We start from the raw sequence: 16,337 nt of genomic DNA, 5'->3' as shown, positions 1-16,337 counted from the left end.
GCTCTGAAGAATTGATGCTTTTGAACTGTGGTGTTGGAGAAGACTCTTGAGAGTCTCTTGGACTGCAAGGAGATCCAACGAGTCCATCCTAAAGGAAATCAGTCCTAAATATTCATTGGAAGTACTGATGCTGAAGCTGAAACTCCAGTACTTTGGCCAACTGATGTGACTCATTTGAAAAGACCCTGATGCTGGGAAAGATTGAGGGCAGGTAGGGAAGGGGATGACAGAGGAAGAGACGGTTGGATGGCATCACCGACCCAATGGACATGAGTTTGAGCAAGCTCTGGGAGCTGATGAGGGACAGGGAGGCCTGGTGTGCTGTAGTTCATGGGGTCTCAAAGAGTTGGACACGACTGAGTGACTAAACAGCAACAACATTTATGTGTATACTTATATCTTTATATATAGTTATTATAAAATTCATCTTTCTTGAGCCTTCTCTCTTATCAGTGAGTAGAGAGTGGAAATTAATGATGCAAAGAAACATAGGCAGCTGAGGTGTCTATGAAGTTTAGCACAACAGATTTTTAAGATTTATGGGCTTCAGATAAATATTTCTGAGAATCAGGGCTAGCCTTTATGGACTCTCTGCCTAGTCCAGCAGAACCTAACATGTAGCCCACCTCCTTAAAATGAAATTTTATTCAACCAGTTTGTCAGGGTGGGTGGAGAACACACTACTATTTTCCTGGTTTTGATGCTTTAATAGGATTCACCTGAATTAAGCATATGATAATACCCGAAGGATTCTTTAACAAATGATTTCATTAAAACCATGAAAGGAATTGTTAAATCTCTAAACCAAATCGCTTATGAAAAATGTATGCACACCACCATCTCTGATTCCTCTTCAAAACATTTGTGTGAATAATGGAACAGGGTCTGTCTGCCCCCATCTAAATGCCTATTTCATGCTGTCTACATTCTCTTCCATATATCCCATCCTGTCTGAGCAGCGATGTCTGACTTTGCAGGGGCCCTTGCTTCTTATTAGAGAAAGTTCTCATCTCTGTGTAAGCCATTTTCAAAGAAGGGCCTTTAAGGACCAGTTGGTTTACCTGGAAGATTTGGTTTCTCTACGAAATGATTTATAAAATGCTGGGTGCCGAGTTCATTTGCTAATCCTAGGAATGGCTTTTCTTCTCCACTCTAGTCACTGTTTATGCGTCTGTATTCCCCTTGGTCTTCATAAGTGTTCCCAGAGGAAGGAAATACCTAAACTTTCTTTGACAAGAAGCATAACTTTCTTATTAAGTTTCAACCTGGAGACGGCTTCCCACTATGCATTCTGCATAATGCTGTAAACATCTCCTTGGCAGCAGGAGCTCATTGGCATAATAGTACAGTCACTTCATGCCCAGGATCATGTGTATCACATGCACATCACGTACAACTGTTTATAGGAAAGACTAGAAGAACCAACAGGAAATAGTACTATTGTGGAATTGTAGGTGAATTTCTCTTTTACCCAAGTTTTGCCTACAGATATTTCTGCTTTTGAGATTTAAATAATTAAAAAAAAAATAAATCTGTGCTATTTCCATCAAATTATACCATCTCTAATATTCCTTCTTTGGATTCATTGAGCACATTTCTCAAAAGAGGAGGTTATGCCTTTCCCACCCACTGAACCCCAAGAACCCAATTTTGGAGAACATATCCTACTTTCTTCGACCCTCTGGTTTTAGTGAAAACTTATCAAATACAACAGCAGTATGAATCTGACCAGAAGTGCCCTGTGGAGCTTCTGGATTGGTCCAAGTTTCCATTGTCCTTGCAAAATAGCATGAAGAACTTCAACTTAGGGAATGAAGGGTTTTATTGACAATAAGACAAGTGCTGTGGCTTTGCTGGGGAGGTAGAAAATCCTAGGGGATACCCTCAGCAGATGCCCAGTCTTAGAGCCAAAAAATTCCCATGAGAATTACTTAATTTCACAACATCATCCCTGAAATAGGTCAGAGCTTTGTATTATTTCTCCAATAAAGGATCTTGGATTTCACAAGAATGGTTGTTATGGCCATTTGATCAGCATGCTTGACTCAGCAAACAAGTTTCTATTGAAATGTCCAGGTGATTTATGGGCATCCAGGGAAATAACACACAAGCTGTCAGGGGGACTACAAAATCTGTGCTTCTTCTAGGTAACTCCCTCCACCTGCTTCGGCTTTGGAAGGCTTGCTGTGCTTATTATTGTTGTTGTTCAGTCACTAAATTGTGTCTGACTATTTGTGACCCCATGGACTGCAGCATGCCAGGCTTCCCGGTCCTCCACTCTCTCCCTAAATTTGCTTAAGTTCAGGTCCATTGAGTTGATGATGCTATCTAGTGATATCTTCTTGCTGTGCTAAATCCACAAGTGTCCAGACTTACACCATTCCTGATCATGGTGTATAACTATAGAAAATACTGTTGGATTGATTGCTCAGTTCACAAGTAAAGTCTCTGTGAAACACTTTATTTGCAGGAGCAGCCACAGAGTCTTTATTGGTTCTCTACCACCTCTCTACAACCCTGAGCCTGAGGACCTGCCCAAGCCTGGCCAATCAGATACCTTTCCTGTGATTTTTAAAATTGGATATAAAGGACAAAGGCCACTCGTTGATGATCCAGGAGGTGAAGATTAAGAACTTTCAGTGACTATTTTTTTTAAATTCCTTTATCAGAAAAGAGAGGAAAGAAATGGAGACTAGAGATGGAAAAACTCCTAGGGTCATTTAAGTCTCTAATTGCAATGCTTACTGAGGCCCTTTTCTTTTTCAGTTGTGTAAGACTAAAAATATTTCAGTAATCATCCAAAAAATTGCTATTCATTCCTAAAATGGTTTCACTATGGTAACACTATGATAAAATGTCCTCAAACAAGGACCCTGGGGGAGGCAAACCACACAGATCTGTCACATAGGAACCCCCAGTCATCATCCGTCCTGTCCTTGTGAGGGAGCAGATTTGATCAAAGGCTACTGGCAATCATCATCAGTAATTCTGTTATGAAAAGTGGAGAGAGAACACCCTAGACTCAGCCTCAATCAGTCTGAAAAAGCAAGTCCTTCCCAACTTTCTGTTCCAAGAATGTCCTGACATCCAGGTACTAGACCTGGAGAAAAGGAACTCTTTTCAGCTTACTTGCAGAATCTTTCTCTTGCACATACCCTTTCATCCACGCTTCTATGTGTGTGATCACCAGGGCTGGGATGAGAGTAAAACAAGCCAGGCACTAAATTGAAAGACACACAACTCTCATGGTCTCCCAAATGCCCTAGCCCCCACCTGCTCACCCTAGTGCTGGCCCTGATTATCACATGTGCCTCATTGTGGTTCATGACATGAGGTATACACATTCATAGTGGTGAGGTGTAAAAAATTTAGAATCAGGCCCAAAAAGCAGAATTTTCATCTTGGCTACTTCACTGGCTCAAGTTAATACCACAAAACTCTGTAAGCTGTCTGGTCATCCATTTCTAATTGATAAATTAAGGATAACCACCTTTATATACATTGCATGTGTGCATGCATGCGTGTGTGTGTGTGCTAAGTCGCTTCAGTCATGTCCGACTCTTTGTGACCCCATGGATTATAGCCAATTTCCTCTGTCCATGGGATTCTCCAGGCAAGAATACTGGAGTGGGTTGCTATGCCCTCCTCCAGCGGATCTTCCCAAACCAGGGACTGAACTAGCATCTCTTGTGTCTCCTGCACTGGCAGGTGGATTCTTTACCACTAGCACCACCTGGGAAGCTTATACTTAAGCTTAAGCTTATACATAATTCCAAAGAATATGACGAGAATAACATAAAATTCTGTATAGGAAGGTTAAGAGACTGAGCCGAGGTTGGAAGATTCATTTTCCAAAACACTAGGCCTTCTCTCTTGGGTTTGCCTGTGACTCATTACTTATTTCATTAAACAAACATATATTAAGTGCCTACTGTGACAAGACCCCAAGGAAAAATTCAACAAATAACATGTCTAAAGCAGGGGTCCCCAACCTCCAGAATCTAATGCCTGATGATCTGGGGTGGAACAGATGCAATAACAATAGAAATAAAATATACAATAAAAGTAATGCAATCAAATCATCCAAAACCATCTCCAGCACTCCAGCCTGTGGAACAATTGTCTTCCATGAAATTAGTTCCTGGTGCCAAAAGGTTGAGGACTGCTGTTCTAGCGGAAATGGATGTTGGATAAAATTCGGGTGGACACCAGTACCCATGTATCCTCATGCCCAGTGATCCCTGTGACACAACTGTCTTCCACCCCAGGCTCTGAGCTCGCCCAGATCTCTCAGGTGTAACTTGTTATTCAAGGTCTACATGTATCCAGAGACCAGTCAGCAGGAGGCCCAGAGTTATACTGGGAGGACTCTCCTTAGAATTGTCTTAGGAGAAAAAGAATCAGTCCCAAGAACAATCACCTACACCCTTGATTTACCTGCAGCCTCCTAGTGCCAAACCCATAAGACAGAATTAGGCAATGAACATGTCTACAGGAGAGAGTTCCCAATGAATATTCTTTACTGCTGTTTTTGGTCTTTCTTGACCTTCAGTGACACAATCTTATATTCTGAAGTCCAGGACAATTGGAAATAAAATGAAATCTCCTATATTGTGAGTTTGAGCAAGTTCTGGGAGATGGTGAAAGACTGGGACACCTGGCATGCTGCAGTCCATGGGGTCACAAACAGTCAGACACAGCTGAGCAACTGAAACACAACAGCAATGTTCAGAGTTCACAGCACCTCTGAACAGTGGCTGGGGAGCGGGGGATTACACTGTACATTTAATACCCTGCATCATCTAGCAAGGTAAAAAGTCCCCTGCAAATCTCCTCTTTTGCTGCCCTATCTGTACCAAGAGATGGCACCAATTTAACAAGCACAAGGGTGTAAATCATGCGTTGAAATCTCTCACCATGGAAAGCCAAAGATTTTCTAAAAGAATGAAAAAAAAAATCCACCCAGCACTAGGCATTTTTGGAGTCAGTGTTCATGTTTAAATGTTAAACATTTACATTTTACAGTGAAGTGACATTTTTAGAGGGGTTATATTGCCCATTTGCAGCCATTACTCACTGCTGGCCATGGACTTGGAGCTGGAGCTGGGTGATGAATCAAAGGCACTCTTTGTGTCATGTCACTAAGCAACTCCCTCCTCTTCTGTCTTTCGCAGAGCCTGGGCTGGGCACACAGCCTGTGTCATCCACATGGTGGATTTACAGGTCGCAATTTATGCCAGCCAAAGTTTCCTGAGGAAAAGGCAGCTGGAGCTGGGTTTTGGCCATGTCTCAATTACGTGCTGGGAGGAAAATGTGGAGAGAAAGTGGGGATTGGCAGGCATGGACGAGGTCAGACCTGGCCCTTTGTTACAGGCTTCCAAATCAACTGTCTAGAATGATGCTTTAGTCTACAGAAGACAAATACATAGCAGAGGGTATGACCCTACTGCCACCCAGAACAGATATCTGTAATTGATCACAGTGCTCTTTCCTGCTGAGTCAGACATGGCCTCATATGTGTACTTGATCCACATTCCAAGTAGCCATTTCACCTTGGTCAGCTGGTACAGAGATGAACTTGTTTGGCATCCCTGCCTTGGTTTACATGCCAAAGTCTGCCTCCGATCTCCGCCTTTTTACAGAAAATGGGAGGCTTCAGGAATCCTCCATAAATAGCTAGTTATGATAACAATAACAATAGTTGTTTTTTTAAAAAAAATTGAAGCATAATTTGTGTACAGTGTTCTGTTGATTTCTCATGTACAGCAAGGTACATCATTATACATAGATATTCTTTTTCATTATAGGCTTATTACAAAGACAATATAGTTCTCTGTGCTATCGTAGGACCTTGTTGTTTATCTATTTTATATATAGTGGTTTGTATCTGCTATTCCCAAACTCTTAATTCATCCCTCTCTTCCCTTTCCTTTTGGTAATCAAACATTTGTTTTCTATGATTGTGAGTCTGTTGCTGTTCTGTAAATAAGTTAATTTTTATCATATTTTAGATTCTACGTATAAGTGATATATTTGCCTTTCTCTGACTTTGATCTCTAGATCCATCCACATTGTTGCAAATGGAATTATTTTATTATTTTTATGGCTGAGTAGTATTCCATTGTACAGACTACATCTTTATCAACTCATTTGCTGATGGTCATTCCGGTTGCTTCCATGTCAAGATCTTTCTCAGCCACATGCCTTTACACCTGCTGTTCATTGTGCCAAGAACTCTTATCTGTTAACCATCTCCTGTCCCCTCCTCCACGATCTTCATCTCCCCAACTCTGGCACTTCCGTCTGGCCAACTCTCACTCATCATTCACGTTTTAGCTCATCTGACCGCCTACTTCCTTTTGAAAGCTGAGTTATATGCTTGCTGTGTTTTCCTTAGCACCCAGCACTTCCTCCAGGCCAGCATATGCCACACTGTCTGCCTCCTCCACTGGGTTATAAGCCTAGTGGGGATGAGCATGTGTTTGACTTGCATCCCCAACAGCTGGTACTGTCTCTGGGTCTGTACTAAAAGACAATTGAATAATGGATGAGTGAATTGAATGGATGGATAAACCCACTGTTGAGAAGCAACCGGATTGGCATGCATAGAGAGATTCTACCCACCTCACTTCAACGTCTAGTTAACTGTGATTGACAGATTCCTCCAGGCTGGTGGGAAAATGAGAGCAACCACCACACCCCACAGGAAGTTCAATAGTGAAATCTAAGGGTGATGAAAAAACATGCCCAGAAAGATTGCTTTATTCAGATGCTGTCCATCAAACAACTTTGGCTATAAAGGAAAGCAAACATGAGCAATTACATCTTAGTTTCATTGCTTATCATAGCCAAAATCTATATCTGATATTGAAAGAAAAGTTCAAAATTTGGCCTTGGCATATTGATTTTTCAAAAGTAGATAGGTGTTTACCTATCAAATGAGAATCCTTTCCAGAATCTAAGGATAGGGCTATTAAATGTCACCTACTTGCCATAAATTTAGTGAGATTTGCCAACTCAAGATCAATGAAGGAAGAAGAGCACTTGGCTGATTTACGTAGCTGGGAAGAAGGAGGTGGAATGTGTCTCAGGCGTGGTTGGACCCAGAAACTCAAACTATATCATCATAATTCTTTCCTTCTTGAGACTCAGCTTTGCTCTACATGTTGCTTCCTTCTCTTCTACTGTAGACGGGCTTCTCCCTTGGTCTGTAGGTCTTCAGACAGCTTTAGTCACTCATCATGCTGGCTTGGGAACCCTAGAGGAGAAAGAGAGCTTCTCCATGTATATGAATTCCAGAGGAGGCTATCACCTGATGCAGCTTGGGTCTCATGCCCCCACCCCTTGATTCAAGCATTATGGGTGATAGACACTATGCGTGGGCAGACCAGTACCCAGCTGTGATATAATAAGATATATTTGGTCTCTGCCTCTGGTTCTTGACACAAAGCTCCTAAAATCCTTGTAATTTCTCAAATTATAGGAATATATTTTGCTTTAACATTTAGTCTTAGTTTCTGGTTTCTTAAACAAGAGATTCCAAGATGCTTGAACTCTTCAAAGTAATAAATGTTTTTTTGTATTAATATGAAGACTAATTGTTGGGGTCTCTAGATAGTTTGTTGCCAGATGAATCAACTGTATAATTATAGGGTTGGAACTTTCAGTCACATCTTCAGCTCCAGCCTCCAAAGAGGGGAGAGAGGCTGGAGACTGAGTTCAATCACCAATGACCAGTGATTTACTCAATCATGCTTATATTAATATATTGGAACTTCCATAAAACTCCTATAGGGTTTGGAGACCTTCCAAGTTGGTGAATGCATCCATGTGCAGGGTGTGTAGAGCACTGCAAACTCCATGGAGAGAGATGCTCCTGAGCTGGAACCCTTCTGGACCTTGACCTCTTCATCTGACTGTTTGTGTCCTTTATAATAAGCCAGTAAACACAATTAAAGGGTTTCCTTGAGTTCTATGGGCCATTATAGCAAATTATTGAACATGAGGAGGGGATGGTGAGAACCACCAATTTGTAGCCAAGTCAGAAAGAACTTGCAGGTAACCTGGGGACTCACTACCTGTGACTGGTGTCTGAAGTCGGGAGGCAATCTTTTAGGACTGAGCCCTTAACCTGTGGTGTATGTGCTAACCCCGGGCACTTAGTGTCAGAATTGAATTGAACTGTGGCATGCCCAGGTGAGGTCCACAGAGAAGCTGAGAATTAGTTGATGTGGAAAACCCATACATTTGGTATTAGAAGTGTTGCGTGTAGGTGGGAATGTAAATTAGTACAGTCACTGTGGAAAACAGTATGGAGATTTCTCAGAAAACTAAAAATAGAGGTACCATGTGACCCAGAAATTTCACTCCTGGGTGTATATCCAAAACTAAAAACAGTAATTTGAAAAGACACATGCATCCCAATATTCATAGCAACATTAATTATAATTGCCAAGACATGGAAGCAACCTAAGTGTCCATCAACACATAAATGGATAAAAAAGCTGTGATATACACACACCCACATACAGTGGAATACTACTCAGCCATAAAAAGAATGAAAATTTGCCATTTGCAGTAATGGATGGACTTGGAGGGAATTATGCTAAGTGAAATGAGTCAGACGGAAAGATAAATACTGTATGATACTGCTTATATGTGGAATCTAAAAAAATACAACAAACTAGTGAATATAACATAAAAGAAGCAAACTCACAGAGGCAGAGAACAAACTCGTGGTTATCAGTGAGGGGAGGGGCAATATAGGAGTTGAGAGAGGGAGGTAGAAACCCTGGCTCAAGTATGCATTGTAAAGGCTTTCCTGGTAAAGAATCCATGGTAAAGAATCTGCCTGCAACGCAGGAGATACAGGTTCAGTCTCTGGGTCAGGAAGATCCCCTGGAGAAGGAAATCACAACCCACACCAGTGTTCTTGCCTAGAAATCCCATGGACAGAGGAGCCTGGAGGTCTACAGTCCACAGGGTTGCAAAGAGTTGGACATGACTTTGGGACTAAACAACACCACAGTATGTATTGTACAACACGGAGAATAAAGCCAATATTTTGTGATATCTGTAAAGGGAAAGTAACTTTTAAAATTGTATACACAGTTTTTAAAAAAAACAGTGTTGACCGTAGAGAAGTCATTTGGCCTTGTGGTCAGGGGTGGCCAAGGTTCTGTGACTCACCGAAACTACCCAGAAAGGAGCAGGGAGGAATGAGGAAAGGGAGGAAGGGAGGAAGGAAAGGGAAACAGGAATAATCTATTGCTTGATTGTGGTAATGGTTACACAGACACATAAATTTATCAAAACTTATCAATACATATACTTAATAAATTTGCATTTTATTGCATGCAAATTACACTTCAGTAAAGTTGATTTAAAGAAATTAACTCTTCTAGGGGGTCTCTGACTTCCCAGATAGATTTAAGCGCCACTCCCATAGACTTCCCAGTGGTCTCTCTGATTGTTATAGCATGGCTCATGCTGCTCTGATCATCTGCTTAGCTGTCTCTCATACTCTTCTGTGAGCCTCTGAAAGGTAAGAACTATGCTCCATTCAACTTTTGTACCCAGAAAATTGGTGCAGTGCTCAATATATAGTAGACAATTTAGTTTTAGGTCTGTAAAATGAGAATTCCATGTATGAGGTTAGACTATACATAAGTATCATAAATTAAGGAGATTTCCAAAACCTAAAGCTAGAGTAATTGTAACATCACAACTCACTTCTCCCCATTCCTCCAAGAATCAACCACATCTTGAGAATGCTTTAGCTTCCAGAAGTCTTTACTCCTTTGATTTGAAGGGTTAAAGAGATTTCAGCGGATAACTGGGTAAGAGGTTCAAAACAGAAATTAGTTCAAGGCAAAAGAGCAGAATCCTAAAGCAAAAGATTAATTTTGTATAAGTGAAACTGGAAAGCATCTTGAAGGAGGCAATGTCTGAGTTAGAATAAAATAAAACACAGTTTTTGGAATCTAGAAAAATGGCAAAGATGAACCCATTTGCAGGGCAAGAATAGAGACACAGCCGTAGAGAGCAGGCATGTGGATACAGAGGGAGAACGCGAGGGTGGGAGGAATTGAGAGAGTAGCTTCGATGTGTACACACTATGATGTGTAAAACAGATAACTAGCGGAAAGATGCTGAATAACACAGGGAGCTCAGCTCGGTGCTCTGTGATGACCTAGAGGTGGGAGGGAGGCTCAAGAGGAAGGGGATATATGTGTACACATGGCTGATTCACTTTGTGGTAGAGCAGAAACTAACACACATTGTAAAGCAGTTCCACTCCAATTTTAAAAAAACCAAAGCAAACAACAACAACCAAAAAAACAAACAAACAAACAGTTTTGGTGTTTTTCTGGAAGAGGCAACCTATAAGCTAGAATAAAATGCCAGAACAGAGAGGAGAAAAGGGAACTCCAGGTATTAAGTCTACAGAGCAAATAAGTAATTAGATTAATTCTTTCTAAAATGGCACAGTGTGGAAACTACCAACAGTTTGGTGCTGCTGGAGGGCTGAGTGCAAGGAAGGATGTGAAAGAGGAACATGGAGAAGTCAGCTTGAGGCACTTGATGAATTCCACGTAGCAGGAGAGAGCCTTAGGAAATCCTCAGGGTCACAGCAAAGGGAAGACGTGTCCAGCCCTCTGGCAATCTTCCTTTCTCTCTGTCCGGCAGGAGACCTGGACCTGCTCTGGAGAAGAGCCCATGGCCCCCAGGCTCCCTTCCAACCTCAGAGCATCGTCCAGAGCCCACGCTGGTCCTCCAGCTGAGTGCAGCAGGCAGCGATGCTCCAGGCCTCATTGAATGGTTCTTTTTCTGATCGTGTCAGTTTGCCAACTGCCTTGAAATATTTGAAGGGAAAGTCTTTTTGCTGAGTTTTATCATATGTCTATATTGCCAGACTGATTTTCAAATCTTTTTCTAAAAAAAAAGGAATGTTTCCCCCAAATAAAAAGTATATAAAACTTCAATATACAAAAAAAGATAAGATTGCAGTAGCATTGTTGAATCCAAGTGGAGAGGCCTACAGCTCATTCCCCTCTCTCTGCCCCTTGTGGCATACCCCTTCGCCTTCCCCACTTTTACAAGGTCCCTCCAGAGGAAACCAAGGCTCTCAGAGGCACAGCTGAAAACCATCAAACAGAGGTGATCCCTAGGACAAAGCGTGTGTGTCTTCACTGTTTCCAGGACCTGGAGTCTGGGGATGCTCAGGGTACCCCGAGGACAGTAGTAAGAGCATCTGTGGTTTATCTGGCTTCTCAGGCAGCACACTCATATTCAACCTTTGTCCAAGTCCTTCTCCCCATGCTTCCTAAGTGGGAAGGAAACTTTCCTTGTCCATATCTGCTCCTCTCTCCCGGCTCATTGTGATTCCCTCCCCTGCTATAACGGAGTCATAGGGACCACTGGGAAGTCTGTGGGAGTAGTGCTGAAATCTATCTGGGAAGTCAGAGGCCCCTAGAAGATTTAATTTTTTCACACCAACTTTATTGAGGTATCATATGCATGCAATAAAATGCATATTTATTTTAACCATATATATTGCTGAGTTTTGATACATTTATATGCTAAGCATTGAAGACTTGATGCTTTTGAATTGTGGTGTTGGAGAAGACTCTTGAGAGTCCCTTGGACTGTAAGGAGATCCATCCAGTCCATCCTAAAGGAAATCGGTCCTGGATAGTCATTGGAAGGACTGATGCGGAAGCTGAAACTCCAGAACTTTGGCCACCTGATGTAAAGAACTGACTCACTGGAAAAGACCCTGATGTTGGGAAAGATTGAGGGCAGGAGGAGAAGGGGATGATAGAGGATGAGATGGTTGGATGGCATCACCGACTTGATGGACATGAGTTTGAGTAAACTCTGGGAGTTGGTGATGGTCAGGGAGACCTGGGGTGCTGCAGTCCATGGGGTCGTAAAGAGCCGGACACGACTGAGTGACTGAACTGAACTGAACTGACATGTCTGCGTAACCATTACCACAATAAAGTTCCCTCAAGTCTCACCGCTTTCAGTTTGTGTTACTCTCAAGCCATCTCCCTCACCCCAGCTGTCCTCTGTCACCCAGCTGGCTTTAGGATTCTTCTTGATCTCTTGTTATTTGAAACACAGGCTCAGACCCTCCACTCGATAGCCTGGATGGTAGGTGTGTTTTCTCCCCACGGCCCTAGTGTAGTGAAGTGGGGTGAGCCTGGCACAGGTAGGTGGGAAAAAGTACTCCAAGTGAGCCTGGAGACTGAGACATGTTGCCCCATCCCATGAGCAGGGGAGGTTAGGAGCTCAGCCTCTGGCTCCAGTGAGAAAGATGTCTGCTCCTCCAAGACCCTGCCTTCCCAGCCTGAGGCCCCAAGGATCACGTAGGAAAGAGTTAACTGAACCACATGGTTATTTGTAAGAGATTTGCTTTTCTCATCTCTTCCTGTATGAAACTCAAATTGAAATTTTATTCCTCCTCTCTAAAGCTCATCATATCTGGATTTATTTTTTCCTTCTTTACACACAATAGCACCATATGTTGGGATAAGCGATACGAGAGTTTAAGTCTTACTCCATGAATTCAGGTGTGCTAGATATTCACACAGTTTTATTCTCTTTAAATCTGAGTTCACTGGACACCTGCCCTAAACACTGACTGGCAGGAAATTCAGTATTGGTCATTGTTGCTGTTCCCTGTCTGGCCTCCAGGGTCTCCCAGGGACTCCCTGGGGTCTCAGGGGTTCTCAGAACCTATTACAGGCTTTGCTTCTTATCCTTAGAAAATCTTTCTGCTCCCTAAATTTGGTACCTGCATTCCTAGAGTCCCCTGGACCCCTCCTTAAGACTCCAGGCTTAATCTCAACTATCTCTCTTCTCTACTATCTGTCTACTATATCTTTCTGGCCAAAAAAATAAAAATAGAGACTATTTGTTAAAAGGTTCACCAAAGCCAAGAAGTATGCTCTTAACTCACTGTGTTACCTCGTTTACTCATCACAATGGAGTCAGGCACTCCCAGGTTGGAACTGAAGGCTTAGAGTTTTGTCTGCATCCTCCAGCAGAGGTGGAAACAGAAGCCTGGAGAAAAGAAATCTCCTGCTCAAAGCCATGCTGAGCACCCTGGAGGGCCTGCCGCCCCAGGACCACCCACCACATTCACCAGCCTCACTCCCCACTTTGATTTAAGGCCACATCACCCTGGCCTCCTCAACATCCTTCAGTGTCTGGGCATTTCTCTTGCTGTGGGTCATTCCAAGGTCCTGGGGCTTTCCCAGGACCCTCGGGCCATTTGGCTCTAAACATGGTACCTTCTGGCTTCCCAGGTGGCACCGTGGTAAAGAATCTACCTGCCATTGCAGGAGAGGCAAGGGATGCGGGTTCGATGCCTGGGTCGGGAAGATCCCCTGGAATAGGAAATGGCACAACCCACTCAAGTATGCTTGCCTGGAATATTCCATGCACAAAGGAAGCAGGAGGGTTACAGCACAGGGGGTCAAAAAAGAGTCGGACAGGATTAAGGACTGAGCATGCACGCGGGCCGCACCGTACATTCTCTGCTTCTCTGTGGTCTTTCCCTTCTGCTCACGCCCACTTTCCACTGAGTTTCCCTCCAGACCCGCCGCCTACTCACTCCCAGCCTGCGCCATCTGACTGTAATGCTGAGCCCAGCTTCTCCAAGACATTTCTCCACTGCCATTCAAGCTGCGCATTCCCTCCTTCCACAAGTGTTTCCAAACCCGCCCGATGGAGCGGACAGCTTGCCCAGCCCGGCCAGGCCCCTCTGCAAATGAACACCCAAACCCTAAACTGTAGAGTTTGGGAAACATGTCAAATCAGGAATTCTAACCTTCTTGTTTCACGGAAAGGGAAAACAGCTGAAGGGCAGAGAAAGGGTCCAGCCAGAGAGGATCAAGCGGGAGAAACCCGTGTCTGCATGCCCACACCCACCTGGGCGGACTCCCTTTCCATTCCTTCTTACGGTCCAATCTCCACTTCCCCCTGGGGCGTGAGCTAAGGAACCAAGCAGGAATGCCCCCTAGGACCTGGAAACTACTTGACAAATTGGACACCCTACAGCAGTTCCCCAAGTAGTCAGATATAATTAAATATTAAATTAGCTCAGTTGCTTGTGGGTGACAGTTCAGAGCAGAAGAAAAAGAAAAAGCTCCCTAACAAATTCGTCGAAGTTCTAAAATTGGAATTGGTACACAATATCAAACTAATAACATTTCAACTAATCACAGAGACAAAATCAGCACAAATTCTGGATGAAACTGCTATAAGATTGACACACATGTAATTTATTTGACAGGCATAGACTTTTAAAAAAGAGAAAACCACTATTAAATGTTACCAAAATCACTTTCGATTTGGAATTTGACAGCCCACTCATCACTTTTGAGGCGCCAGCCATCCAGGGCCTGGGCACTGCCAGCTGCACGCGCTCCCCGCGGCCCTGAAATCTCACCCCCCCTGCACCCCCTCCTTCTCTCCCCTGACACCCCTCCCCTTCCTCCAAACCAGGCAGAAGGGTGCAGTCCCTTCTCCCTACTGAGACTCAGCACTGGATTAAAATAATCAGAGTACTTTTCAGTCATCATATCTCTATGCAGCGCTGGACCTCTTGTTAATCCTCACAGCAACGCTGTGTGTTCAGTTCTTTTGTTATTTTATAAATGAGGAAACCTAGGCCCTCAGTGAACATGCACCTGCCAAGTGTCCTCATTGAGCAGTGGAAGCCATCCGGCTCCAGGGTCTCTGGTTAGGTTCACTTTCCCTAATGCCTGTTCCACGTGGTGGATGGAAGATCCCATGAACAATGCATGTGACAAGTGTGCACGTATTGGTCCCTCATACACGTCTGTTCCCTTCCTGCTCCTGATGGATGTCTATATCAGAATACATGCATCTCCCTCTCCCACTACACTGCCCTTGATTTCTCTATTAGAGACATATTGCTTTGAGTTTTTAAGGAAAAGGGTTTTAAGGATACTAGAGATTTGCACTTTCAGCATCACTGCTAACTTATCAAACATTTTGAAATAATTATCAGCGTTTAATGACTCTCTTTTGTCCATTCCCTAGTTTCTTCTGGCCACTATGAACACAAACATAATCTATTTTGTGTGAATAGATGCAGGATTTAAGGTTCAGGAAGATAAATATTTATGCAGGTGGGATTCCATGTAGAGGGGGTGATGACCTTGTTGGTAAGGAACCTGGTTAGCACATCCCCTGCAGGACTCCAAGGATCCCTGGGCCTTGCCAGGGAAAGCCTCTGAACAAAGGAGAAGGTTAGGCCAGATTGGACTTCCCAGGTGGCTCAGTAATAAAGAATCTGCAATGCAGGAGACACTGGAAACACAGGTTCTATCCCTGGGTTGGGAAGATCCCCTGGAAGAGGAAATGGCAACCCACTCCAGTATTCTTGCCAGGAAAATCCCATAAACAGAGAACTGTAAACCTCCAGGCTCCTGTCCATAGGATCACAAAGAGTCAATCACAGCTGAGCCGCTGAGCACACAGGTCAGATTGAGTCATCATTAAAAATCCATTCATCCACCTTGTCCATGAACCCATGTGCACAAGCCCATGGACTCTGGAAGGGAGTTACCTATGACACGACTGTCAGATTTACCTGGGCTAGAGACCCAACCTCTCCAAGTTTATTCATCTCTAAAACTGGGATGTTAATAATAACACCTACATCACAGGATTATTGTAAAAATGAAATGGAATGATTCATTTAAGCACTTAGCACTGTTTCTGGCCTACTGTGCTGGGTCAACACCAGCTCTGGCTGTCATTAATAGTAATAGTATCCAGAGCTGTAATTGTGATGGTAGCAGTTGTAGGAAAGACATGCTCCCAGCAAAGTCTGCCTCAACCACATAAATAAGAAGCAACAACTCAGATTAATCCTGAGCTATGCTTTTGAGAGAGTTATTCTTAGATTGATAAGAAGTTCAGGGTCCCCAAGGAGGCAAAAGGGGTTTGGGGCTCGTAAGGAGGAGAAAAGAACAAAATTTTTTTCTACAATTCCTTTGTCTTCATCACATAAAACATCTTTTTCTTTAAGCTCAAATCTAATGATTACACAACAAAAAAACTCATCTTGCTCAAGTATATATTTTTCCTTAATCTCTGTACCAATGATTATATAACAACAATGTATCCTGCTCCAGTACATGTTTCTCCTTAAAAACCTACTGACTAATCCTGTCATCTTAAAGTGTATGTTGTGGGAGTGGATCTGGTAAGCTCTTGTTATTGTTAGTTCTAATCCTGTTATCTTAAAATGTAAATTGTGGAAGTGGATCTAGTAAGACCTTTATAGCATTTAT

This window comes from Cervus elaphus, chromosome 1 (assembly GCF_910594005.1).
Source record: "Cervus elaphus chromosome 1, mCerEla1.1, whole genome shotgun sequence".
NCBI classification, from domain to species: Eukaryota; Metazoa; Chordata; class Mammalia; order Artiodactyla; family Cervidae; genus Cervus; species Cervus elaphus.
This window is presented reverse-complemented; position numbering follows the sequence as displayed.